Genomic DNA, 26,798 nt, shown 5'->3' with positions numbered 1-26,798 from the left:
TGGCACCATACCCGTCTGTAAACTATCCTTAAAAATCAAGAATAATGGTCTGGCAATCACCTGGCTGAGCTCTTTAAGAACCCTCGGGTGCAAGCCATCCGGTCCCGGTGATTTATTTATGTTAAGTTTCTCTAGTTTAGTTCTAAGTCTATCTTCTGTTAGCCATGACGGTATTTCCTGAGGTGTGTTGTTTAGTTTGGCCTTACAAGCTGGGTTAGTGTAGCCCCCCAATTCTTTTGTGAAGACTGAAGAGAAGAAATTATTTAACACTACCGCCTTTTCCCTGTCCTCTGTGGCCAAAACTCCCTTATCGTCTTTTATGGGGCCAATGTGTTCTGGCCTCGATTTCTTACTTGGGGTTTTTTTTACTCTCTTCCGCTATGTCTCTCGTGTTCTATTTTAGCCGCCCTGATTTCATCTTTACATTTCTTATTACACTCTTTGTAATGCTTGAATGCTGCCAATGACCCCTCAGTCTTGTATTTTTTGAAGGCCTTACCTTTAGCATTAATATGCATTTTTATGTTGGAGTTTAGCCACCCAGGGTTTAGTTTTGCTCTTTTAAATTTATTTCCCTTTGGAATGCACTGGTCAATCCCTTTGTTCTGAAGCTTTTTCTGAAGTCAACTTTGGAATGATATCTGTCTGCATTCACTGTATTGCTTGCTATGGTGTAAAATATGACATTCCACAAAGTATAACAATGAAACTTACAATAATGTAACAAGCAATCTTTCCACTGGCTCCACACTATTCTGGAAGGTGGTGTTCTGACGCTCCAAACAGGTAATGAGCAGTCCCAGTAATTAGTCAAAACTAAGAAATACAAAACACAACACAAACGTAAGTGGCAGGCAAAAGGGAAGGGGGGTGTTCAAGGAATGAGTAATAAAATATAAGACAGCGCAAGATAGAGGGGGGAGATAGAGATAGAGGAAAAGAGGATGATGAAGAGAGGAAGGAGGAGAAGGAAGTGGGGTACAGATAGGGAGGATGAGGAGGATAAAGAGAGACTCCCTCTCACATACTAACCTATTAACTGACATGTGGGAAAAGTTGAAGAACTTCACTTCGTGTTGATGGAGATCATTATAGAGGATCCTGAACTGGCCTCTCTTTTCCCTTTTTGAAATTATTAGATGGGCCCAATATCTTTGGCTTCTCATCAGCCTCCTCTTCCTCCTGGCTTTGTCCTTCTGGATCAGGACTGCAGAAGTTGCAGTAGCAACTGCTGCCATGACTAAGGCCATATGAAACATCCTGCAAAAAAACACCACGCCACACAACATAAACCACACTCCACACCGACAGTACCCTCCCCACAAAAACCAGGAAGTGCACAGGAAGTTTACACCCATTTTTCATTGCCTTTTGATTGTTCTGAGCAGAAATCGCATCTGAGCTTAATAAAAAATGGTAAACGCATTAAAATTCGCATTACAATTGCGTTGGAAAAATGCAATGCAAACTCGCACTCAAACAGCAAAAATTTGCATCGCACAAGTGTGTACCGAAACTGAAAGTTCTTTTTTTGGCACCCATGTGCATGAGCCCAAAATGTTATTTCTCTTATTTGCAGACTGCCTACGGAAATCCCCATGCACTACTGAAAGCCTATTGCACATTTACATATTCTGAGCGTTGCATAAAAAAATGCATGCAAATTTATTTTATTATAAGAAACACTTCCACACGTATTGCTCCTCTTTTTTATAAGAACCACATGCGCATGCAGTTCCAACAGACATGTTAAATAAAAGCTCATTCTGCAGTTTATTATAAACACACAGGCTCGTTAAATGAAGCCCATTCTGCAGTGTATAATGTACGCTCCGCTCAATCGCAAGGTAATGATGTGGAACAGCTGCTGTACACCGAACACCTCTAAAATACATTAATCCATAGTTCATACATCACACTCCAGCCAGCTGACTATACATAATACACAAAAATATACATTTATATACCTATGCTGGCATGCAACATTAAATCCACTAAGTGTGATTTAAAAATGATGGCTAGCAAGGACGTATTAAGAATTTCTGTGGATTTATTGGATATGGAGTATTTTTTGCTCTCAGCCTTCAATAAGCAAAAACAAATTATAATAACAAATTATAGTAGATCCCAGGAAAGGTGTGCCTTCAAACTCAACTTTGACAAACGCATTGTTCCATGATATGACAATAAAATTATAGATCTCTTATTAAATTAACAAATATGAAGGAGGGAGGGAAGGAAGCTGCAAGGTTGTGCCACACATTCTAACATAATTCAGTGACATGCATGCCTAATTTCCAGCCTATTCTATATTTTTATTCTTTTTTTTTTTATTATTATTATACGGAAGGGCTTAAAGAAACGCTGTCACCAACTTTAAAAATTGAAGGTTACTACACAAAAAATCTAGCATTTTAAATGCTTATGTTATTTCTTTCCACAGACATTTTTTATTAACCACTTTACCACCGGAGGATTTTGCTGTCTTACGTCCAGGCCACTTTTTGAGATTCGGCACTGTGCGACTTTAACTGACAATTGCGCGGTCGTGCGACGCCGTACCTAAACGAAGTTTACGTTTTTTTTTTTTCACAAACAGAGCTTTCTTTTGGTGGTGTTTGATCACCTGTGCGATTTTGACTTTTTGCGCTATAAACAAAAAAATAGCGTAAATTTTGAAAAAATAACAATATTTTTCACATTTTTTATATGAAATCCCCCCCCCCCCAAAAAAATGTAAAAATCAAAATTATTTTAAATTTTTGGCCAATTTGTTTTCTGCTACCTATGTTTGGTAAAAAAAAAATCACAATAAGCATATTTTGATTGGTTTGCGCAAAAGTTATTGCATTTACTAACTAAGGGAAAGATTTCTGTAATTTTTGGTGTTTTTTTTTTAACGAGTAATGGCGGTGATCTGCGTTTTTTTTTTTGCGGGACTGCGACATTGCAGCGGACAGATCGGACCCTTGACTGACATTTGTGACACTTTTGGGGGTACCAGTGACATTACTACAGTAATCAGTGCTATACATATGCACTGTTACTGTAAAAATGACACTGGCAGGGAAGGGGTTAATTTTATTGGAAAGGGAGGGGTTAATGTATGCCTGGGGCTTACTAACGTGTGTGGGGGGAGGTGACTGAGTGACACAGGGACAGATCGCAGGTTCAGCTATGCTGAACCCTGCAATCTGTTGCTGTCTGTCACTTAGGAGATCCGCCCGCTTTGTTTATGGATTTGCGGATCTCCAAACTCGATTCCCTGACGATCGGGGAAGAGCGGCTCCTCCCCTGGCCCGACTCCCGCTGTGACTGAATACAGCGAGAGCGAGCCTCCGGCGGGGCGCGTGCGCCGCCCACAAGGGGAGGAGTACAGCGACGTAGGTCTACGTCGCTGGATGGGAACTAACCACTTTGCCGCAGTAGAGCTCGAGTGAGCGGTCGGCAAGTGGTTAATTAATATATATTATATTCCAAAATGTGATTACTCTATGGGGATAGGGTTGTGTATAAGGAGCTTTTCTATTTTTTTTTTTTTAATTGTTTGAATTAGATGTACTTTTGTCTTTTTTCAACCTGATTACTCCAAGAAGTCAATTCCCTAGCATGGCCCCCTCTGTCTACTAGGAGGGTCTAATCATTTCTCTGCTGACCCAGCTCCTCTGCCCCTCCCCTCACGTCTTTGCATAACCATTTAGTTGCCAGGGAACAGGGCCAGGACAAGGGGTGGGCAGGAAGGATGGTTGCCCTATGCGCAATGGTTTATTGCAGGGATGGGGGGCGCCTTGACCCTAAACCATAGGGAAGGGGGGGGGGGGGGGGGTTTGCATACTTGCCCTGGGCGCTGGATGACCTTGTCCCGGCACTGGCGGGGGAATACTATAGAGTGTTCTCTGAGTGACAACTCTGAAGTTGCTGGAGCTGCTGACATCACAAGGGGTTCGTGGTGACAAACAACAGTCTCAGGGCTTTGGAGGGACTTGAAAGGAAACAGCATGCCTAAAATATATTAACCCACTTCACCTCGGAAGGTTTACCCCCCTTCCTGACTAAGCTATTTTTTGCGATACGGTACTGCGTTACTTTAAATGAAAATTGCGCGGTCATGCAACACTGTACCCAAATAAAATTGATGTCCTTTTTCCTACAAATAGAGCTTTCTTTTGGTGGTATTTGATCAACTCTGGGTTTTTTTTTTTTTTTTGCGCTAGAAGCAAAGAACAACCGAAAATAAACAAAAAACCCTATTTTTAACTTTCTGCTATAGAACATATCCAATAAAAAAAAATATGCAAAAAATCTAATTTTTTTATAAATTTAGGCCAATATGTATTCTGCTTTATCTTATTGGTAAAAAAAAATCCCAATAAGCATATATTGATTGTTTTGCGCATAAGTTATAGCGTCTACAAACGATGGGATGTATATTTTTTAACTAGTAATGGCAGTGATCAGCAACTTATAGGGGGGCTGCGATATTGCGCCGGACCCACTGATCAGAGCAATCACAGCGGGAGCGAGCCACCGGTGGTGCCCAAAACCCCGGACTGCAGAATTACGTTTATACAGTATCTCACATTTTTGTAAATATTTTATTATATCTTTTCATGTGACAACAATGAAGAAATGACACTTTACCACAATGTAAAGTAGTGAGTGTACAGCTTGTATAACAGTGTAAATTTGCTGCCCCCTCAAAATAACTCAACACACAGTTATTAAAGTCTGAACCACTGGCAACAAAAGTGAGTACACCCCTAAGTAAAAATGTCCAAATTGGGCCCAAAGTGTAAATATTTTGTGTGGCTGCCATTATTTTCCAGCACTGCCTTAACCCTCTTGGGCATGGAGTTCACCAGAGCTTCACAGGTTGCCACTGGAGTCGTCTTCCACTCCTCATTGACGACATCACGGAGCTGGTGGATGTTGGAGACCTTGCGCTCCTCCACCTTCCGTAAGCCCCACAGATGCTCAATAGGGTTTAGCTCTGGAGACATGCTTGGCCAGTCCATCGCCTTTACCCTCAGCTTCTTTAGCAAGGCAGTGGTCATCTTGGAGGTGTGTTTGGGGTCACTATCATGCTGGAATACTGTCCTATGGCCCAGTCTCTGAAGGAAGGGGTTCAAGCTATGCTTCAGTATGTCACAGTACATGTTGGCATTCACGGTTCCCTCAATGAACTGTAGCTCCCCAGTGCCGGCAGCACTCATGCAGCCCCAGACCATGACACTTCCACCACCATACTTGACTGTAAGAAAGACACACTTGTCTTTGTACTCCTCACCTTGTTGCCGCCACACACGCTTGACACCATCTGAACCAAATAAGTTTATCTTGGTCTCATTAGACCACAGGACATGGTTCCAGTAATCCATGTCCTTAGTCTGCTTGTCTCCAGAAAACTATTTGCGGGCTTTCTTGTGCATCATCTTTAGAAGAGGCTTCCTTCTGGTACGACAGCCATGCAGACCAATTTGATGCAGTGTGCGGCGTATGGTCTGAACACTGACAGGCTGACCCCCCACCCCTTCAACCTCTGCAGCAATGCTGGCAGCACTCATACGTCTATTTCCCAAAGACATGATGCTGAGCACGTGCACTCAACTTCTTTGGTTGACCATGGCGAGGCCTGTTCTGAGTGGAACCTGTCCTGTTAAACCGCTGTATGGTCTTGGCCGCAGTGCTGCAGCTCAGTTTCAGTGTCTTGGCAATCTTCTCATAGCCTAGGCCATCTTTATGTAGAGCAACAATTATTTTTTCAGATCCTCAGCGAGTTCTTTGCCATGAGGTGCCATGTTGAACTTCAAGTGACCAGTATGAGGGAGTGAGAGCGATAACACCAAATTTAACACACCTGCTCCCCATTCACACCTAAGACCTTGTAACACTAATGTGTCACATGACACCGGGGAAGGAAAATGGCTAATTGGGCCCATTTTGGACATTTTCACTTAGGGGTGTACTCATTCTTTTATTTTTATTGCCAGAGATTTAGACATTAATGGCTGTGTGCTGAGTTATTTTGAAGGGACATCAAATTTACACTATAAACAAGCAAAAAATTTGGGGGAGCATACCCATGTATTTCTAAAGCTGGTGCAGCTATGAACCAAACGACATGTATATTAAAAAAGAATAGCGCACACATGCAAAAGAAATTACTACCAAATTTGAAGACAATCCATAAATAAAAATGGGGATTTGGTCCCACCATATGGCCATATAGTGCTCAAGCCCACCACTACGTCAAAGTACCCCATTATCAGTGGGTCCTACACTATCCATGAAAAAGAGATGAATCCAGCCTTTCTAACCCTTGGAGACAACACTCCTTGCTGGGAAAGATGTGCAAATGCACTACAGGGGACTCCTCCTATATCCACTTGATAGTGGACACTGATAGAGTACAGGTGTGTGTGGGGGGTGGGATGGGTTGCTCAACCTCAGTAGTCTGGTCAGACCAAATACATAATAAACAAGCAAAAAATTTGGGGGAGCATACCCATGTATTTCTAAAGCTGCTGCAGCTATGAACCAAAAGACATGTATATTAAAAAAGAATAGCGCACACATGCAAAAGAAATTAATACCAAATTTGAAGACAATCCATAAATAAAAATGGGGATTTGGTCCCACCATATGGCCATATAGTGCTCAAGCCCACCACTACGTCAAAGTACCCCATTATCAGTGGGTCCTACACTATCCATGAAAAAGAGATGAATTCAGCCTTTCTAACCCTTGGAGATAATACTCCTTGCTGGGAAAGATGTGCAAATGCACTACAGGGGACTCCTCCAATATCTACTTGATAGGGGACACTGATAGAGTACAGGTGTGTGTGGGGGGTGGGATGGGTTGCTCAACCTCGGTAGTCTGGTCAGACCGAATACATGATAAACAAGCAAAAATTTTGGGGGAGTATACATATTTAGAAATACATGGGTATGCTCCCCCAAATTTTTTGCTTGTTTATCATTTATTCGGTCTGACCAGACTACCGAGGTTGAGCAACCCATCCCACCCCCCACACACACCTGTACTCCATCAGTGTCCACTATCAAGTAGATATAGGAGGAGTCCCTTGTAGTGCATTTGCACATCTTTCCCAGCAAGGAGTGTTGTCTCCAAGGGTTAGAAAGACCGGATTCATCTCTTTTTCATGGATAGTGTAGGACCCACTGATAATGGGGTACTTTGACGTAGTGGTGGGCTTGAGCACTATATGGCCATATGGTGGGACCAAATCCCCATTTTTATTTATGGATTGTCTTCAAATTTGGTAATTTCTTTTGCATGTGTGCGCTATTCTTTTTTAATATACATGTCTTTTGGTTCATAGCTGCACCAGCTTTAGAAATACATGGGTATGCTCCCCCAAATTTTTTGCTTGTTTATCAAATTTACACTGTTATACAAGCTGTACACTCACTACTTTACATTGTAGCAATGTGTCATTTCTTCAGTGTTGTCACATGAAAAGGTATAATAAAGTATTTACAAAAATTTGAGGGGTGTACTCACTTTTGTGAGAAACTGTATATGTGATTCTGCCCAGCGTGGCTGCCCTGTAGCAGCAAATCTGCTATGGGGGGCTGGCAGGTAGCAGTAGTCCTCCTATATGGGGCCCAGGCAATATATGTTCAATGAGGGGCCCATACAGCTTTATGGCAGTTCACTTGACTGTGTTATGAGTAAGCACGAGTGATTCGTGTGAAACGCACCAACTATGGTCCTGTGTTTTCCTCTGGCATTTGACTTCACTGCGGTGTGTCACCATCTTCCTTTCTTCATTTGCATGTTCGGTGGCGAGCTGGGGTGAGCACCTGCAATGGTCAGCAACCTACTGATTACCTGAACGGTGTACACATTGTGGTTGGATAATTTACAAGACCGACAGTGTGGGGAGCAATTACTTAAACCGATCCCCGTGACTTCTCCTGCATCACAACCACGTTCTTTTCCTCTCCCTCCTGCTTGGTTCCAGTAATTGTGTTCCCCCCCCTACTCTGATCACCCCCCCCCCCAATCAGACCCTCCCTTCCTGCAATTCCCCCTATGTGCCCCCCTTGCACTGCTGCAAGGCGTCAGGATAGAGAGGGGGGGCAGTAATTGTGTTCCCCCCTATTCTGATGACCCCCCCCAATTAGATCCTCCCTTCCTGCAATCCCCCCTATGTGCCCCCCTTGCACCACTGCCGGGTGCCAGGATAGAGAGGGGGGGCAGTAAACTGGCCCTATGAAGGGCCCTATTTACTGGCCCCTTCATTTCTTGAATGAACACAGTAGGCAATGGGTAGTTATTGTCACTGTGTTCATTTGCAACGGAAGCATAGTAAATTGTGTTTACTTTGCTTCACTTTGTAAATGAATAAGGAGCTTCTGTACAGAATGCTCCCTGTTCATTCTGCAGTGCAACTGGGGCTGCAGAAAAAGGGATTGAGAAATTGATGTCCTCAATCTCTTGGTACTCTGCAGCTAGAGCCACCAGTTCCTGTATGGGGACACAGCAGCTAAACAAATACAGCCACAGGTCCTAATTTGGCAGGTATGCAGGTGCAGGTAAGCTGCCCAAATGCATACTGTCTGTGTTTGGTGCTGCACACCTATACCCACATGCCTGGGGAGGGGGGGGGGGGTCTGCGATTTAGGCTGTACGAGGCCCCATGGTTTCTAACAGCAGCCCTGGCTCCTGCCATTACTGCACAGTCCTTGCTGTCCTCTTCTACTGCTTTGCACGATTGCTGCCTACCTGTCAGCTACCTGTGCTAACTCTGAACATCCAAGCCGGCTTTTCTACTACTGACTTCAGTGGACCAATTCATATCATATCTATGGATATTTGAACTAAGTATTACCCTTTATGTTTGTAGGGATCAGCAGTAATTTATATCAGTAATCCGCTGTAGCGTCATCCCTTGCAGTGGCACAGCTTCGGGATGAGGTTACACTATTTTAGCTCCACTGACTGAGCATAGAATTTATTCCCAGGTTAATGGCTTCACCTGAATTGCGGCCATTCCCTGTGCTTTGTCTGACAGGTACTGGTTCATTTTTTTCCATATAGCCAGAATAAATTTTTGCATTTGACTTAGACCTTTCAGTAGGGGTGGGTGAATGGTACAGGCCGAGCATTAGTTCAGCCCAAACAGCGCCCGTTCGGGTGTTTGCCGAACACCCATATTTTCTGTGTGCTCAGTGGGATGTTCGCCCACCGAGCGCACAGTGAATAGGTTGTTAAGGAGAGGGGCTGGAAAGCCGACGTGCAGCATTTTTAAAGCGTAACTCCACTTTTGTTGAGAAAAAAACATTCCCCTCTGGGTGATCTCTGTACATTGCAAAGGATTCTAACAACCTTTGCTGCAGATTCCTACCTTTTGTTATTCTTAAGAAATCACTGTTTGTTCCGCTGTGCCGAGTGGGTCTAATGGGAGTGATTTCATAATTATCAATCAGCTGTGCAGCTTCAGAGCACTAATGAGGAAAGCTGCTGGGCCTGCATCCCTTTAGATGTGTTCCTATTGGGAGTATCTCACCAAAAATAAAGTTTTTGCTGCTATTGGGGGTGCCTGAAATCTGATTTGTATCTTAGGCAGACTTCTAAGAGAATCAGTGAGCCAATCACACAAGCAGGAAATGATGTTTCTGGGGTGTGGTCAGTACACATTCTGAGTACAGAACAACTCCGGATAGCCATATTGCATTGCATTTTCAGAAAATTACAGAGCTGCAGATTGAAAAGGAAAAATAATTTTCCCCACAAAAGTGGAGTTACTCTTAACAATGGATGAGTCATAAGCTGTCAGCGGGCTTCCCCGCTGACAGCCGAATGAAAAAAAAAAAACACTTTTTTTTTTTTGGCCTGTTGGTTCCGCTTCCTGCTAATGGACTGCAAGGTCTATGGGAGATTGCTATGGTATGGGAGGACTGAGAACCTCCCTTCCGCCTGCTGGAATGCAATCAGAGTAATATTCAGCCGGGTGCTTCATTTCCTTATATATGGCATGATGCCGTATGCTAGCCACCCCCCTGACGAAGTCATTGCTGATGAAACGCGTAGGAAGGAGGTCAGAAGTGTGACATCATCGCACAACCAGACGTGGTAGCAATCTTTTGGGTTGGAAACAATTGGTTTCCAGGAGACAATTGCTGTTTTCAAACGTGTTAAATGTGAGTTGTATAGAAAACAAAAGGACAGAGCGCACAACCGCCCTAGCATAACGCCGTTTTATTGAAGATAAACAAAGCAATAAAATGTTACTCACAAGCGTTTTAAAAGATCATGCAGAGCAATGGAATCCCTGATGTACCTAGGGCAGAAACTCTCCTCTAGGTCCCGCCAGCCAGCTGCTCGTCCTGCACTTGCTTGCAGCCTCCTAACCCGTGACATCTGGAATAATCCTTCCGCCTCAAGGGAGCTGTGTATAGTGCGCCTGCGCCCGGTCCAGCCGTCAGTGTTATGCTAGGGCGGTTGTGCGCTCTGTCCTTTTGTTTTGTACACATAGTTTATTTTCCCCATATCCCAATGGAGGGTTAGGAGAGCTGCCACGCCACACCATATAATTGTCACCGTCAGCTATATCTCATAGGTTTCCCCAGCCTGGAAACTGAAGTTCAGGATCTGCGCATGGACTGGTAAAGCTTTTTCTGTGTTAAATGTGAGTTGAACTACATGAATAAATATATTTTATTTCGAACGTACTACCCCATGATATATCCCTCTTTACATTTATGAGCAACACAAGCCTTTGGAGGCGTTTGAAGAGGATATAGTGTTACATACGAAGGATCCTTGGGGAAAAAAGGTGTCTGTGTCCCAACTGCTAAGGATAGTGCTATGCTTGTTTGACCTTCTGTGAAGGGGGTCCACATCTTGGGTTAAGAGGCAGCGTGTTTGGTGTTGGTGGTGGCTTTCCTTGGACTTCTACCTAGACAGCCCTCGCACTTACTTCTTTGATTTTAATTTAATCTTATTAGATCTGATGGACTTTTAATATTAGCGCTGCACTTTTCTTTATTAAAAAAACATTGCTTAAATAAGCCTGCAATAGAATAAAAAAAAAAACAGTGTGGGGGTCCTCCCCAATCCATACCAGACCCTTTGGGGTCTGGTATAAAGTTTAAGAGGAACCCCACGCCAAAATTAAGAAAAGAAAATATATACCAGAACCGTATCTGAGCATGCAGCCCGGCAGGCCAGGAAGGAGGGGGGGGGGGACAAGCGAGCACCCCCCTCCTGAGCCATACCAGACCACATGCCCTCAACATGGGGAGGTGCTTTGGGGCAGGGGGGCTCTGTCCCCCCCACCCCAAAGAACCTCCCCAGGTTGATGGGGACAAGGGCATCTTCTGCACAACCCTGGGTGGTGCTTGTGTGGGTCTGCGGGCAGAGGGCCTTTTTGGAATACAGAAGCCCCCTTTAACAAGGAGCCCCCAGATCCTGCCCCCCTATGTGAATGAGTATAGGGTACATTTCACCCCTACTTATTCACCCCAAAAAATGTCAAAAATAGACAGGAGGCAATTTTTGACAATTCCTTTATTTAAAAAATAGAAAAGCAATGTCCCCCTGATGTAGATCCATCATCAGCCATGATGCCCATTGCAACTGAAAAAAAAAAAAAAAAACCACAGACACTCTAAAGTTAGCCTTTGGTGCAGGCAAAATATTTTGTTTTTTTCTTCTTTCGGGTCCAACTGTCTGGCGGTAGGCGTTGTGATTGACAATGGTTATACATCGGGGGATATTGCTTTTTTATTTTTTAATAAAAGAATTATCAAAAACTGTGTCCTATCTTCATTTTTTACACTTTTTTTTTTGTTGAATGGGCAACCTTACATCTCATCCGTATTCCAAACTCCTGCTTTTTGGGGTTAGAGATTAATTCTGAGGACACCCACATTTCTCTCTAACACTGAGCATCATGTAGTTAGTTATATTAGATGGAGATGCTTGTCATTGCTTGATGTGTTTGGATCTTGCACTCTTCAATTGAATTGTACAACGGAGTGGCAGGCATAGATTGTGGTGGTTCCCAGTGCTCATATGAGTCATGCAAGTGTAGGCCGACATCTCTTCACCTGTTTGCCCTAGACAGATATTTGGCAAATATGTTTTATTTTGATGAGGAAATAAGCAAACTCTTAGACAAAGGAGTGACTAAGGACATTGTATACTTGGATTTTGCCAAAGCGTTTGACACCCGCTGCTAATCTGTAAATTCTACAGGCTTAAATAAGCTAATTTTGTAAATGGATAGAAAACTGGCTAAAAGACTGAATTCAGAGAGTAGTGATAAATGATTCATATTCTGAATGGTCCAAGGTAATTAGTGGGGTGTACCCCAATGTTCAGTGTTGGAGGCCCTTCAATTTTAACATTTTTATAAACGACATAGCTTTTGAGATTCAAAGTACCATTTCAGTCTTTGCAGCTTTGCATTGGAATTACATCCTCACATATAGTTACATAATAGATAAGGTTGAATAAAGACAATAGTCCATCTAGTTCAAGGTGTACATGTCTCAGTGTTGATAATTATTTCCCATATCCCTGTATGTTGTATTCTTTAACCACTTGCCGACCGCCGCACAACTATATACTGCGGCAGTCAGCCACCTACAGGCAAAGTGACGTAGGGGTACGTCGCTCGCCCAGGAGCCTGTAGGGGGCGAGCGCAAGCCGCCATCGGAGCGCTCCCGCCCCCACTCGTTCCCTGCCTAGCCTGCGCGTGTGACCAGCGGCTCCGATGTCCGCCAGCCACTCGCAATCTCCCTTAGGAGAGGGAGAAAGACAGAAGGCTGATGTAAACACAGCCATCTGTCATTCTCCCTGAAGTAATCACAGAGGCTATGCGATCCTGCTATGTAGGATCGTATGTCTCTGTGGTTACATCACAAGCCACGCCCCTAAAAGTTAGAATCACGCCCCTAGGGACACACTTAAACCCTTGATCACCAATAAAGTTAACCCCTTCCCTGCCAGTGTCATTATTATAGTAACAGTGCATATTTATAGCACTGATTACTGTAGTAATGTCACTGGTACCCCCAAAAGTGTCAAAAATGTCAGTCAGGGGTCCGATCTGTCCGCCACAATGTTGAAGTCCCGTAAAAAAAAATTGCAGATCGCCACCCTTACTAGTTAAAAAAATAAATGACATAAATCTTTCCCGTAGTTAGTAAACGCGATAACTTTTGCACAAACCAATCAAAATGCGCTTATTGCAATTTTTTTTTACCAAAAATATGTTGCAGAAAACAAATTGGCCTAAAATGTTAAACAATTTTGATTTTTACATTTTTTTTGTTGAGAATTTCATATTAAAAAAAATGTGAAAAATATTGTTATTTTTTCAAAATTGTCGCTATTTTTTTGTTTATAGCCCAAAAAATAAAAAATCGCACAGGTGATCAAATACCACCAAAAGAAAGCTTTATTTGTGGGAGAAAAAGGACGTCAATTTTATTTGGGTACAGGGTCGCACGACCGCACAATTATACGTTAAAGTAACGCAGTGCCGAATTGCAAAATAGGGCCTGGTCATTGAGCAGCCAAATTCTCCCGGGGCTTAAGTGGTTAAGATGCACGCCCAAGAGTCTTTTAAAAATATAAATACTTCCCGCTGACACCACCAATTGTGGAAGAGAGTTCCACATCCGTATCGCCCTGACAGTGAAAAACAGTGTCTCCAACTTTCAAGCTGACCTCAAAGCACTGGGCAACTATGCGGCAAAATCCTTTCTTGTATCATGAGGCAGATTTCAGAGAGAGAGAGATACATAATTTTGCCCCTGTACAAATCATTAATAGTATCCCATCTAGAATATGCAGTTACAATTTGGGTACCAGTTCACAAAAAGAATATCAGATAACTGGAGAAAGTGCAGAGAAGGGCAACCAAACTGATAACAGGCAGGGAGAAGCTTAGCTATGAGGAAAGATTAGTTGAACTGAATTTAATCTCTAGAGAAGATGAGATTAGGGGGGATATGATCACCATGTATAAATACATAAGTGGTCTGTATAGTATTATTCACCTTCAGGTCATTACAGAGGACAAGGGGGCATGCGTTACATCTAGTGGAAAAGATATTTAACCTCCACATATGGAAAGTCTTCTTTACTATGAAGTGATTGTTAATGATCACCTTGTAAAACAACCCATTCAGTTAAAAAAAAAAAATGAAAGACAAAACATTTCTGTATAGATATAAAAAGAACATTATAAATACCTTGTTTCCACCTTTTTTTAATGATCATATTCCCTCTGTTCTCAGCCGCATAAGAGCTGGGGGGAGGAGTAGCAACAGTACACTGAGCTTCCCAGTGAATGGCTGTGCAGCGGGGGCGTGTCCGGATAAGTCTGATCATTGGAGGACAGCAGGCTGAATTTGAAGTATAGCTCGATAACTGACCACGGTGTGCTCTGCTGCTTACGGTGGTCAGTTTTAAAAGGAAAACAGAGGGACTGGCAGGAACACAGGGATTTCGAATAAATAAAGCAATACAAAGAGAACAGGATACTTTCTCATACAAGTACATGGTACATTAGGCATGTAGCACCCTCCTATATAGGTGCTAGTGAGAGAGTATAGTTTTTGGCTCTGTCTGCCTATCGGAGAAGCCGCAGGTAAATTCTATATTGATTTCTGCCTAGCAGAGAGCAGGATCTGTGAGTGAGGTCTGCTCAGTTTGCTCAGTATGTGATTTATTGGGTCTAGAGAGTGTTTCATACTGGTCCAATAGGGAGGCATGTTGGACAGTGGGAGGAAACCTGAACAATGGATACATAGGCTTTGATACAGCCCTGGTGATTGGTAGAGACAGGCAGTCTTGGTGCATTCGGGGATACTGTATAAAATCCAGGAGCACATGTGCTGCGGGGTCTTTGGCTGGTGAGAAGAGTCCCGGAGGGAGGGAGGGAGGGAGGGAGGGAGGGAGGGAGGGTGGCGGCAGCCTCCTCCTCTGTAGCAGTGACAGTTGGTCACAGGCTGTCGGCCTGGGGACCAGAGGAATGTAACTGATCCCAGAGGTCCAGGAGAACTGAACAGAGGGGAAGAGACACTGGAGACCCTAAAAAAACAGTATCGTGAGTACAGGGGATCGTTTCTAGGGGCCTGACCTGAGGGGGGCCATCCCTGTGTAGGATAGTCAAAGGACGGGTGTCAGTGTGCCATGTGGAAGGGGATATTAGGAGAGTATCCTGAAGATAATCTAGTCCATCAAGTCATCTGGATAGAGACTTAATCCAAATTCACCTAGTGGCAGGGTGAAACAGCAGCCTGGCTGCATCGTCAGAAGTAGAAGTCCTCCGCATTGTGAATAGTTAATTTGGAGTATCCCACTATTCCCTTCTCCCATCCCTTTATAAAACAAAACACCAAAAACAACTGCAAACCCCTGGACTGATCATTGACTGAGCCAAGAAGTAAAGTGTTAAATTGTGAATGCCAGTGTTGCTAACGGTAACCCAGGAGGATCTGAAAGTGTAATATCCAGCAGTCCTCAAGGGGCAGTGCTACAGGTAGATATCAGGAATAAGAAATGTTGGGGTAACAAACACTTTAGTTATGAAAATGTGGAATAGACTCCTCAAAGAACTCGTTTTGGCCAGCTAAGTACATTGTTTTAAAGAAGAGCTGGATGCATTCCCAAATGCACAATTTATAACCTGGATATTACAATTAAGAGGTAGTACGACATAGTTATGATTAAGCGAATTTGATTTAGTGAAACGCGTCAACTATGTATTGTCTCCTGTCTCTGATAATTTTGTCTATTATGGATTTTTGGATTTATCAATAAATTATCACAATTTTTCAAGTCTGAGTGCAGTCCTCAACTTCTAAAGATTACAGTATGACAGGAGATATCCGATTGCCTTATGGGGAAAGGAATTTGTTTTCCCTCCACTGTAGCGAGTTAGAGCATGCTTAATTTGGGGTTTTTTTTATTTCCTCTGGATCAACTCTGGGTATCGGATTTTGTACATAGACGATTTATGTGTGTGTGTGTGCTATTTTTTTCTATTGGGTAAACCAGATGGACTATAGTGTCTTTTCAACCTGACTACCTATGTGATTGTTGGTAGCCAGCCTGGCTATGTCAGGTCAAGCATCTTACAGATTGTTCTGCATGCCAGTCATGATCATGGGATGTCTGTAGGCTACAATCACTGCAAGTCCTGTTACTATACTCCGCTTTTCTGAAATATCACAGTAACAGCCAGTAAAGTCAATGGCCAAGAACTGTCTAGGTAACATAGGTTACAAGGCTAATCCAAGAACCTGCAGCAGTCACCACTACCACCTGTATATAGTGCACAAACCCTTTCACTGCCATAAACAAACTCCAAGCTGAGCCAAGGGGTTAACAGTGTGCGCCCCAGGCTTCAGTGCACAAACTTTGCAGAGTGTGAAGGGAATAATAACCCCCGAGGCACCAGTGTTGCTTTCACAGGGTTAGCTCTGCTGTGACAGCAATCACTGCCGACTGAAAATCTTAATTAGTTGCGCAGAGAAGAGTTGCGCTCAGATAAGTCCTAAGTTTGCTAATTACCAGGTAGCTGTGTAATTTTCTGTCTCGCCCCATGAGGGCTATGGGATTCAGGGTTGTGATTTTAGCTGAGTCTCAAGGATACAATAGAAATACAGCTTTGTCTGAAATCCTTCGAATGTTAGCTGGGAATTTTGGGCCATAGATTGCAGTGCTGGAGAGAGTTCCTCTGTGAATTAGAAGCTACATTGTGGACCTCACAGTAGTGTGCAGTAATTACTGTTTAACTTTATATCCACACTCAAAAGCAAAGCTCTTAATCTCTTGTAATTTTATATTCATTCTTAGGCGATTTGCATACACATTGATATTCCCAATAAACTGATTAAAAACGCCAGTTAAATTAAAAAATGAAAGCAACTTTCCACTAGATTAGCATGGAAAAAAAACTTGTTCTAGTATTGTTATTGTAGTTTATACGATATATACCGCAGGTTGCATAAGGCTCCATTCACAATAAAACACCAGGATTAGGATTCTTATTTTATAAGGGAAAGGCTAGGCAACAGTCTCTACGGTCGATTGCTGTTCAGGGGCAGTTTGCAGGCATTCAATAGGTGATACTGTTGCCTCCTGAATGTCTAATTTATTTTATTTTTTTTACAGCCCAGCAGGGATTTTACATTGAACTACTGTTCCATAATTATGGCGTGGTCCCATTGACTTCAATATGGCACAGTTTGCCAAACCCTGCTGAGTAAAAAATGGCCGCACCATAATGTGAATCATCACAGGCACTACATTGTGTATTCAGCCCCCACCATGGAGGTGAGCTGTCAGGGGGAGGTAAAAACGGGCAGTGAACGAGTCCTTAGTGTAGCCAATGAAGTTTAAAAATGACCGGCACAAACAAGTTAAAATAAAAATCATTATTCTTGTGTTAAAGCTTTTTGAATAGAGCCTATTCACGCTTATGTAATGATAAAATATTATACCGACTATTTTAGATTGATAACGCTCTGCAGGTTTGGGTAGAAGCCTACAGGTTGTATAGTGCAATAATTATAGATGTAGCACCCTCCTATGTAGGTGCTAGGTAAAAGCATCTTATGCTCCTTCTGATCTATTAGGTTGCCTGTTGCATGTTTCCAGGTGTGATTCACTGGGTCTGAGGGAGTGTCCCCACTGTATCCAATAAGGAAGCTTGTTGGACAGTGGAGGAAACCCAGCCAGTGACACTTTTAAAATTTGAGAGCAAGTGGAAATCCCGTAATTCTGCCATAACAATAGGGAGGGAGATCAACGGATTTGAGACATAAAACAGAACGTCATCCGACCCCACTCACAGTCCCTTAATATTAGGATTTAAACATATTTTATTAGGCAGGGGCTCAAGGGTGAACGCGAATATGAGGGAAGAGAGTGGACATCCCTGTCTCGTTCCACTAAAAATGGGGAACGGGTCAGAGAGTACACCATTCACCCTAACCTGAGCCTCTGGAGAACTATAAAGCCATGCTATCCAGGTTAGCAAATTAGAGCTAAGGCCTAGGTTCATCAGTACAGCTTGAAGATATTTCCAATCCATCCTGTCAAATGCTTTTTCAGAATCTGTGGAGAGCAGGAGACAGGGTGGAAGACTGGTCTGCAATCAGGCCCAATGAATCAACTGGATAGCACGGTTAGAGTTATCCCCGGCTTCTCTACCCATGTTAAACCCCATTTGGTCCGTGTGAATAACTGTAGGCAGGATAGGTTTAAGGCAGGTGGCCAGGACCTTCGCTAGTATTTTAATATCGTTGTTCAGAAGCGAGATCGGTCTATAACTACTGGGTGCAGTGTGGTCTTTCCCTTCTTTGGGAATGATCAAGATGTGAGCAAGTAGACCCTCTCTAGGTACTGTAGATCCTAGGGCCAAAGCGTAGGCACACATCTGGTTAGCTAGGAGAGAGTGGAATGTACAGTAGTAGGCATTTGTGAAGCCATCGGGTCCCAGGCTTTTCCCTTAGGGGAGATCCTTAATACCCGCCGCTAATTCTGTCAGGGTAGTTAGCGTGTCTAGTTGGGTGCTAACCTAGGTAGAGAGCTGAGGGGAGTGAGCCTACTCCAGGTACTGCTGAATATGTTCAGCCTTCTGGTCTGCTTTCAAGTCAGAGAGTGTACTAGGGAGGTGATAGAGCTGGGCATAGTAGTCGCCAAAAGGCTGCCGTTATCTTAGAGGAGTGAACGACCAGGGAGCCTGTTGCTGTGTGGACCTGATGTCCCGATGCACGCTGTTGTTTAAGAGCCCTAGCAAGCAACTTCCCACATTTATTCCCATACTCATAGCATTTATGGGAAACGTGGCGTATTCAAGCTCGATCACATACTTTATCTAGTTTAGCCAATGGTTTTAAAGGTATACCAAGAAATTTAGAAAAGTCATACAATGCAGTAGCAGAATGTATCCAAGATTAAAATGTAATGTCCTAGCAGCAATCAATAAACTTGAACTTATTTGTCAAGAGATATATCATGAGGCAGAATTTATATGGTACAACATACTAAAAAGTGTGGATTTTAAGGCTCTCCTCTCCACCTGGTGTTAATCATTGGTAATACAGTGTTTTATGTGTTGCAGAAGGCTATGTCACAGAACAGTAATATGAACACATACAGACCAATTCAGAAAAACAAAAGAATGAGTAATGATAATGTTCAATGCAAAGAGCAATGATAATGTGCAAAGTGTGCTAAGCCGTTGAATATGCAGAACAAAGACAGATTTTTGTTGAGACACTGCACTTTGCTTGTTGGTCTATGCCTAATTAAAAAGGAAGGACCAATGTAAGTCTGCTTTAAATATACTCATGGTGGATAACCTGTAATACAACAAATATTAAATATGTGTGTAGCAGGTTTTCCAGGCCTGTGGCCTGATCTGGGTCTGCCATTGTTACCGATTACCTCTCCAGCCCATGTGAGCTGCGGCCCTGGGTCTGAGAACTGAGACATTGACAACTCCAGCATCTTTGTTTTGTGGTTTTATTGTAGAAAAAGGGGATGGGAGAAGGGAATAAGTGGGATACTCCTTCAGACTTAACGAGATACAATTTGGGACTTTATCCAGAAAATGTCTGTTAACGCTGCCTTGACGCCAGCGCTCACTGGCGCTTTGAACACACTATTACTTGACTGAAGTGCTGAATCCTTGACTCTTGGTCCAGAAGACTCAGGAATGTGGAGCATAGAACTACTGACACTGCTGCAATGCAAAGTCTCTGACCACTCTCTCCAGCCTGGCACTGGCTGGAGGTAGCTTGCCGTGGATTACCGTATAGCTGCAACTCTCAACTGGTGCTCTGTACAATTCAGGGCCCAAACCGCAGGCCCCCCTTTACACTTTTAGCTCTTCAGGGTCCACTGACTACGTACCCCCCTATTACTTCAGGGTCCTCAACCTAGGTACCCCCTTTCAGATAGCTAGCACTGGATCCCAGAACCTTCTCCGGAGTGGCCTCCTCTAACACTTCAGGCAGACCCCCAGGGGCAATCCTCAGTACTCACGACCTGTGTAGGCTTTCCTGGGACTGGACCCCTCTCTCTCTCTCCGCTGGTTCTCGGCCCACTGGATCCCCTCAGCTCAACTCAGCACTCTCTGGATTCTCAGGCGACACCCCGAGACATCCACCATCCTCAGACAGGAGGAGAGACAGCCACACTCTCCCTCCTGGGACTCTGCTCCCGCTAAAGACACCTTGCCACGCACTTCCCCCAAACTTATACCCACTCCCATAATCCTTTGCAGCATAATCTGCCTTCTGGGGTAGTTACAAGCTTAGATGTGTCCCCTGATTGGGCTTCCCACACTGCCCTATGAGAAGCCTCTCACAGGAGCCAGTGGGGATACTTCTCCCCTCAGCAGGCACATCCGGAAGCCCTGACACCCTGACTAAATAAATCACAGCCCTGCTGTTAGGCAGACAAGGCCCACTATACATTTACCTAGCACCTACCTGTAGGGTGCTACATGTGCTTTTCACCAAGTGATAATGTATTCCTGTATACACATTTTTAATTCTGATGACAGCTGACAATGAAATTTTACTTGTTCAATAAGATTTACAAATACAGAGTAAGCACTGTAGATAGTTCCATATACTGTATATCTTAAGATACAATATCAAGAAGAGGTCCTTGTATCAATTAGGAAGTAGCAAGATAGCTTTCAACATTTTCTTAATGATTAATGAAATCAACATTGTTAAAAAGATGGCCAGTAACAATGTATTGTAAAATTATTAGTGTAGTAGTAAAAGCGAGCCCACATGGGTCTTTGCGTTGCTTCAGCAGGAGAATGTACTGTAACTGCATTAGCTACCTATGGTCTCTTCAACAACCACGTATTTAATTATTTTTTTTCTTTACTCCTCTGTTTTTTTTTTCCCTTTTCTCCCTGTAGCTAATGCAGTTACATACATAGTTACTATGTAATTATGTATGTAACTGCATTAGCTACAGGGAGAAAAGGAAAAAAAAAACAGAGGAGTAAAGAAAAAAATAAAAAAAAATAAGTGGTTGTTGAAGAGACCATAGGTCCTATAGATCTGTGGAGGGTCTGAATAGAAGGATGGGGAAGAGGTATTCCCGAAAGAAGGAAAGGAGCAAACCTCATAACCTCACAATATTTTTTGTGGCCACCATTATTTTCCAGCACTGGCTTAACCCTCTTGGGCATGGAGTTCACCAGAGCTTCACAGGTTTCCACTGGAGTCCTCTTCCACTCCTCCATGACGACATCATGGAGCTGGTGGATGTTAGAGACCTTGCGCTCCTCCACCTTCCATTTGAGGATGCCCCACAGATGCTCAATAGGGTTTAGGTCTGGAGAAATGCTTGGCCAGTCCATCACCTTTACCCTCAGTTTCTTTAGCAAGGCAGCAGTCGTCTTGGAGGTGTGTTTAGGGTCGTTATCATGTTGAAATACTGCCCTGAAGCCCAGTGCCCGAAGGGAGGGGATCATGCTCTGCTTCAGTATGTCACAGTATATGTTGCCATTTATGGTTCCCTCAATGAACTGTAGCTCCCCAGTACTGACAGCATTCATGCAGCCCCAGACCATGTCACTCCCACCACCATGCTTGACTGTAGGCAAGACACACTTGTCTTTGTACTCCTCACATGGGTGCCACCACACGCTTGATACCATCTGAACCAAAAAATGTATCTTGGTCTCATCATACCACAGGATATTTGTATGCTGATACTTCAGCAAACTGTTTGCGGGCTTTCTTGTGCATCATCTTTAGAAAAGGCTTCCTTCTGGGATGACAGCCATGCAAACCAATTTGATGCAGTGTGCGGCGTATAGCCTGAGCACTGACAGGCTGATCCTCCACCCCTTCAACCTCTGCAGTAATGCTGGCAGCACTCATACATCTATTTCCCAAATACAACCTCTGGATAGGACACTGAGCACGTGCACTCAACGTTTTTGGTCGACCATGGCGAGGCCTGTTCTGAGTGGAACCTGTCCTGTTAAATGGTCTTGGCCACCGTGCTGCAGCTCAGTTTCAGGGTCTTGGTAATCTTCTTATAGCCTAGGCCATCTTTATGTAGAGCAACAATTTTTTTTTCCAGATCCTCAGAGAGTTCTTTGCCATGAGGTGCCATGTTGAACTTCCAGTAACCAGTATGAGAGAGTGAGAGCGATAACACCAAATTTAAAACACCTGCTCCCCGTTCACACCTAAAACCTTGTAACACTAATGAGTCACATGACACCGGGGAGGGAAAATGGCTAATTGGGCCCAAGTTGTACATTTTCACTTAGGGGTGTACTCACTTATGTTGCCAGCGGTTTAGACATTAATGGCTGTGTGTTGAGTTATTCTGAGGGGACAGCAAATTTACACTGTTATACAAGCTGTACACTCACTACTTTACATTGTAGCAAAGTGTAATTTCTTCAGTGTTGTCACATGAAAAGATATAATAAAATATTTACAAAAATGTGAAGGGTGTACTCACTTTTGTGAGATACTGTATATATATATATATATATATATATATATATATATATATATATATATATATATACTGTATATACATAGACTGCTCAAAAAAGTAAAGGAACACTTTGAAAACACATCAGATCTCAATAGGGAAAAATATCATGGTAGATATTTGTACTGATATGGATTGGATAATGGACTGGGTAATGTGTTAGGAACGAAAGGATGCCACATCAGGGGTGAATTCAAAGACACTCCCAAAATCAAAGTGAAAAAATGATGCAGCAGCCTAGTCCATTTTTTTTTTTTTTTAATAATCTTTATTTAGATTTTCAAAAACATATAGCATACAGAACATAAAAAAAAGGAGATAAGTGCCCAAAAGGGCAACGCAGCATATATCACAATCATTCAAAAATGGTATCAAAGACTCGTCGGTACATGCAGTTGCAAACATCATATAATTATTCCAATTTCTTCCTCAATCAATACTAGGGATTGTGTGTGTGAGTAGTCTTACCAAACATGAGCATACATGTAACCATGAAAGGGAACGGAAAAAGGGATGGGAATGGAAGTGGGTTTGAAGGGCGGGAAGGGGGGGTAGGAAGGAAGGGAAGCAGGGGAAGGAGGGGGGGGGGGTGGGTTATGCAAAAAGTAAGACAACAAGAACAACCAATAAATAAAACAAAACAAAAAAAAGCAATCAGCACTATAACTTAGTTCAAATATATTAATACGGAAAGTGTTCCAAATATCTGTAGCAAGCCCACCTCAATCCGTGACAACACTATTTGAGAGTGGTTTAGATCTCCGGTAAAAAAGGTAAAGACTGAGAGGACCCAGAAGTAATGGGCTGGGGTGCCTGTTAGGCATTAGAGGTAATATGCATCCAAGTGGCCCAGAACTTTGCATGTCTGTCTTTACACATCGCCACCCATTCCTCCACTGCCATGATATTATTTACCAGACGGATCCAATCAGCCCATCCAGGAAAGTGGGCTGTTTTCCAATGGATGGGGATCAAACCTCTGGCTGTATTCAGGAGGTGAGGCAGGAACGACTTTCGGTAGTAACTGAGAGGGTCAGATGGCACGTGAAGCAGAAACTCCAAAGGAGAGTCACTCATTTCAATATCTAATATTACTAACATTAATTAATCTGGGTTTTAATATCTTACCAAAATGGCTGGAGCTTTGGGCATTCCCATCAAATATGTAGGTAAGTGCCCCGAAGCCCACAGCCTCTCAAGCAGGCATATGGGGTTGCCGGAAAAATCCTGGCCAAGGGGACTGGAAACCTATACCACTGGGTCAACAACTTATTCACTTGCCGATCAGCTGCCGTAATTTATGGTGGCAGGTCAGCTTTATTACGCGAAAGAGGTTCCTGTACGTTGCTTCCTGTAATAGATAGAGGGGACACGCGCACGCCACCAGAGGCACGTGCCGATTTGCCAGAGCTGGAGCCAATCTGCCGGTCCAGTGGATGTGATGTCCACCGGCCACCCATGATCGCTCCCCATGGAGACAGAACGGTGATCTGCCTATGTAAACAAGGTTCTTTCCTTGGCATTGGCCTCCTTAGATTAGATTTGATTAGATTAGATTAGCATGAAAATTCAAATTGCCCAAAAGATCTTCTGTAGGCACAGATTTCAAATACTACATATAGTAAGCTCTTGGTCTCACATCTTGGTATTCATAAATTTAATGCAACTTGCTTCTTGGCCAATGGTAAAACTAGTGCAATGCAGACATCTTTAAATCTGTTAGGTGAAATCAAATATAGGAATTTTACAAATAATTAATATCTCTATACTGGCATTGCAGAGCTAACAGACACATACACTTCATTACGTTGCATAACATACAACAGTGACAACTCTCTTCTCCCGCTGTGTAATGAATGAACTGGCAGAGCACCAGACATCCAGGTGACATTGTCGGCACAATTGGCACAGCACCCAGATTCTAACCACGGCATGTTTGTGTACAGAAAGGCACAGCTTGTCTTAACCTCATCCTATGATAGATATATGTATATTTATATATACTGTATATATTGTATATACACACACACATCAGACTAGAACATTGGTCAGGATGGTAAATACTTTATTATGAATGGGTTCAAATTCTTATGAGAAGCGCACAATGTACTGGTAAATGCAGGCTTATTCCCTAACCTACTATACAAATATATGGTTTTAATGAATGAGGGATGACTTGGCAATAATAATTTATGTGTCCTAAAAGATAATGACAGTGTGATGCAATTGGTTTAATGTGGAGGACTGAGGGGACTGAGGTTATTCAGTGCCTGATGAGATGAGCCGGGGTTCTGGGGGCTATTAAGTTTAGGTATAATTTATAGTTAAGGTTACAGCTGAAATCTAGGTAGATAGAAAAACCAATAATTAATCTGGATATTTATTCATTACAAAATCATTAAAGAAGAAATCTTGTGTGTTCTGTTCCCAATAGAGGGGCGCATCTTCACTGGCCTCACAATTTGATTTGATTACCATAACATATCAACAATTCAATTCGATTCCGCGATGCATCACAATGGTTTTCATCAAAAAAATTCAAGCAGTCAGAAAAACTCAATTTTTTTATTTTATCTGTTATAAAAAAAAAAAAAAAAACACTCCCTGCATGTAGCAAAGTCTAAACACAGCAGAAAACAACTTAGGGAGGGTCAGAGACTGCAGACATACTACAGGAGATGGTCAGAGACTGCAGACACGCTACAAGAGAGGGTCAGAGACTGCAGACACGCTACAAGAGAGGGTCAGAGACTGCAGACACACTACAAGAGAGGGTCAGAGACTGCAGACACACTACAAGAGATGGTCAGAGACTGCAGACACACTACAAGAGAGGGTCAGAGACTGCAGACACACTACAAGAGAGGGTCAGAGACTGCAGACACACTACAAGAGAGGGTCAGGGACTGCCGACATACTACAGGAGATAGTCAGAGACTGCAGACACACTACAAGAGAGGGTCAGAGACTGCAGACACACTACAAGAGAGGGTCAGAGACTGCCGACATACTACAGGAGATGGTCAGAGACTGCAGACACACTACAAGAGATGGTCAGAGACTGCAGACACAAGGGACGGTCAAAGACTGCAGACATGATACAAGAGATAGTCCAGAAACTGCAGACATGATACAAGAGCTGTTTAGAGACTGAAGACATGGTACAAGAGATGGTCAGAGACTGCAGATATGATACAAAAGATGATCAGAGACTGCAGACATGCTACAAGAGAGGGTCGGAGACTGCAGACAAGATACAAGAAATGATCAGAGACTGCAGACATACTACAAGAGAAGGTCAGAGACTGCAGACATACTACAGGAGATGGCCAGAGACTGCAGGCATACTACAGGAGATGGCCAGAGACTGCAGACATACTACAGGAGATGGTCAGAGTCTGCAGACATACTATAGGAGATGGTCAGAGACTGCAGACATGATACAGGCGACGGTCAGAGACTGCAGACATGATACAGGAGACGGTCAGAGACTGCAGACATGATACAGGAAATGGTGAGACTGCAGACATAATACAGGAGACAGTCAGAGACTGCAGACATGATACAAGAGATGGTCAGAGACTGCAGATATAATACAGGAGATGGTCAGGGACTGCAGACATGGTACAGGAGACAGTCGGCAGGTAAGTATGATATCTTTTTTATTTTACAGAAAAAATAATAATACCCTTTAGTTTCACTTTAACAAATCATTGGTGAGTCTTTTGGCAGCAACTAAGATAGAATGCAGGTCAACATCACTGAAAAAGAAAAAGGAACGCATTCTTTCTGCAAGTATACAACAGGCTAAAAGTTATACTACTAAAAGTTCAGGGCAAACGTGCAAGTGCTTGGAGATGGAGAAAAGGGCTGTTTGTCAAATAAGCCATCTCCTTGCTGTGTTGTTGGACAGCTGTGGAAAACGAGGGGTACCCTATCCAATCTCACAGCTAACCTTGGATAGCCCCAGGGGAGAGAAGACAATGTACTACATGTACTTTGTCCCTTGGGAAATAGAACACTATATTACAAATGGAATTGGGACTTCTTCTTTAATGCATATTTACATACAATTAGTATGAGTACCAAAGGGTGGTGATTAATGGGGAGTACTCGGGTTGGGAAAGTGGGGTCCCCCAAGGATCTGTCCTGGGACCAATCCTGTTTAATTTATTCATAAATGATCTAGAGGAGGGGATATCTAGTACAATCTCAGTATTTGCGGATGATACTAAACTAAGCATGCCAATATC

This window comes from Pelophylax lessonae, assembly GCF_965119305.1.
Source record: "Pelophylax lessonae genome assembly, chromosome: 7".
In the NCBI taxonomy this organism is placed as follows: domain Eukaryota; kingdom Metazoa; phylum Chordata; class Amphibia; order Anura; family Ranidae; genus Pelophylax; species Pelophylax lessonae.
This window is presented reverse-complemented; position numbering follows the sequence as displayed.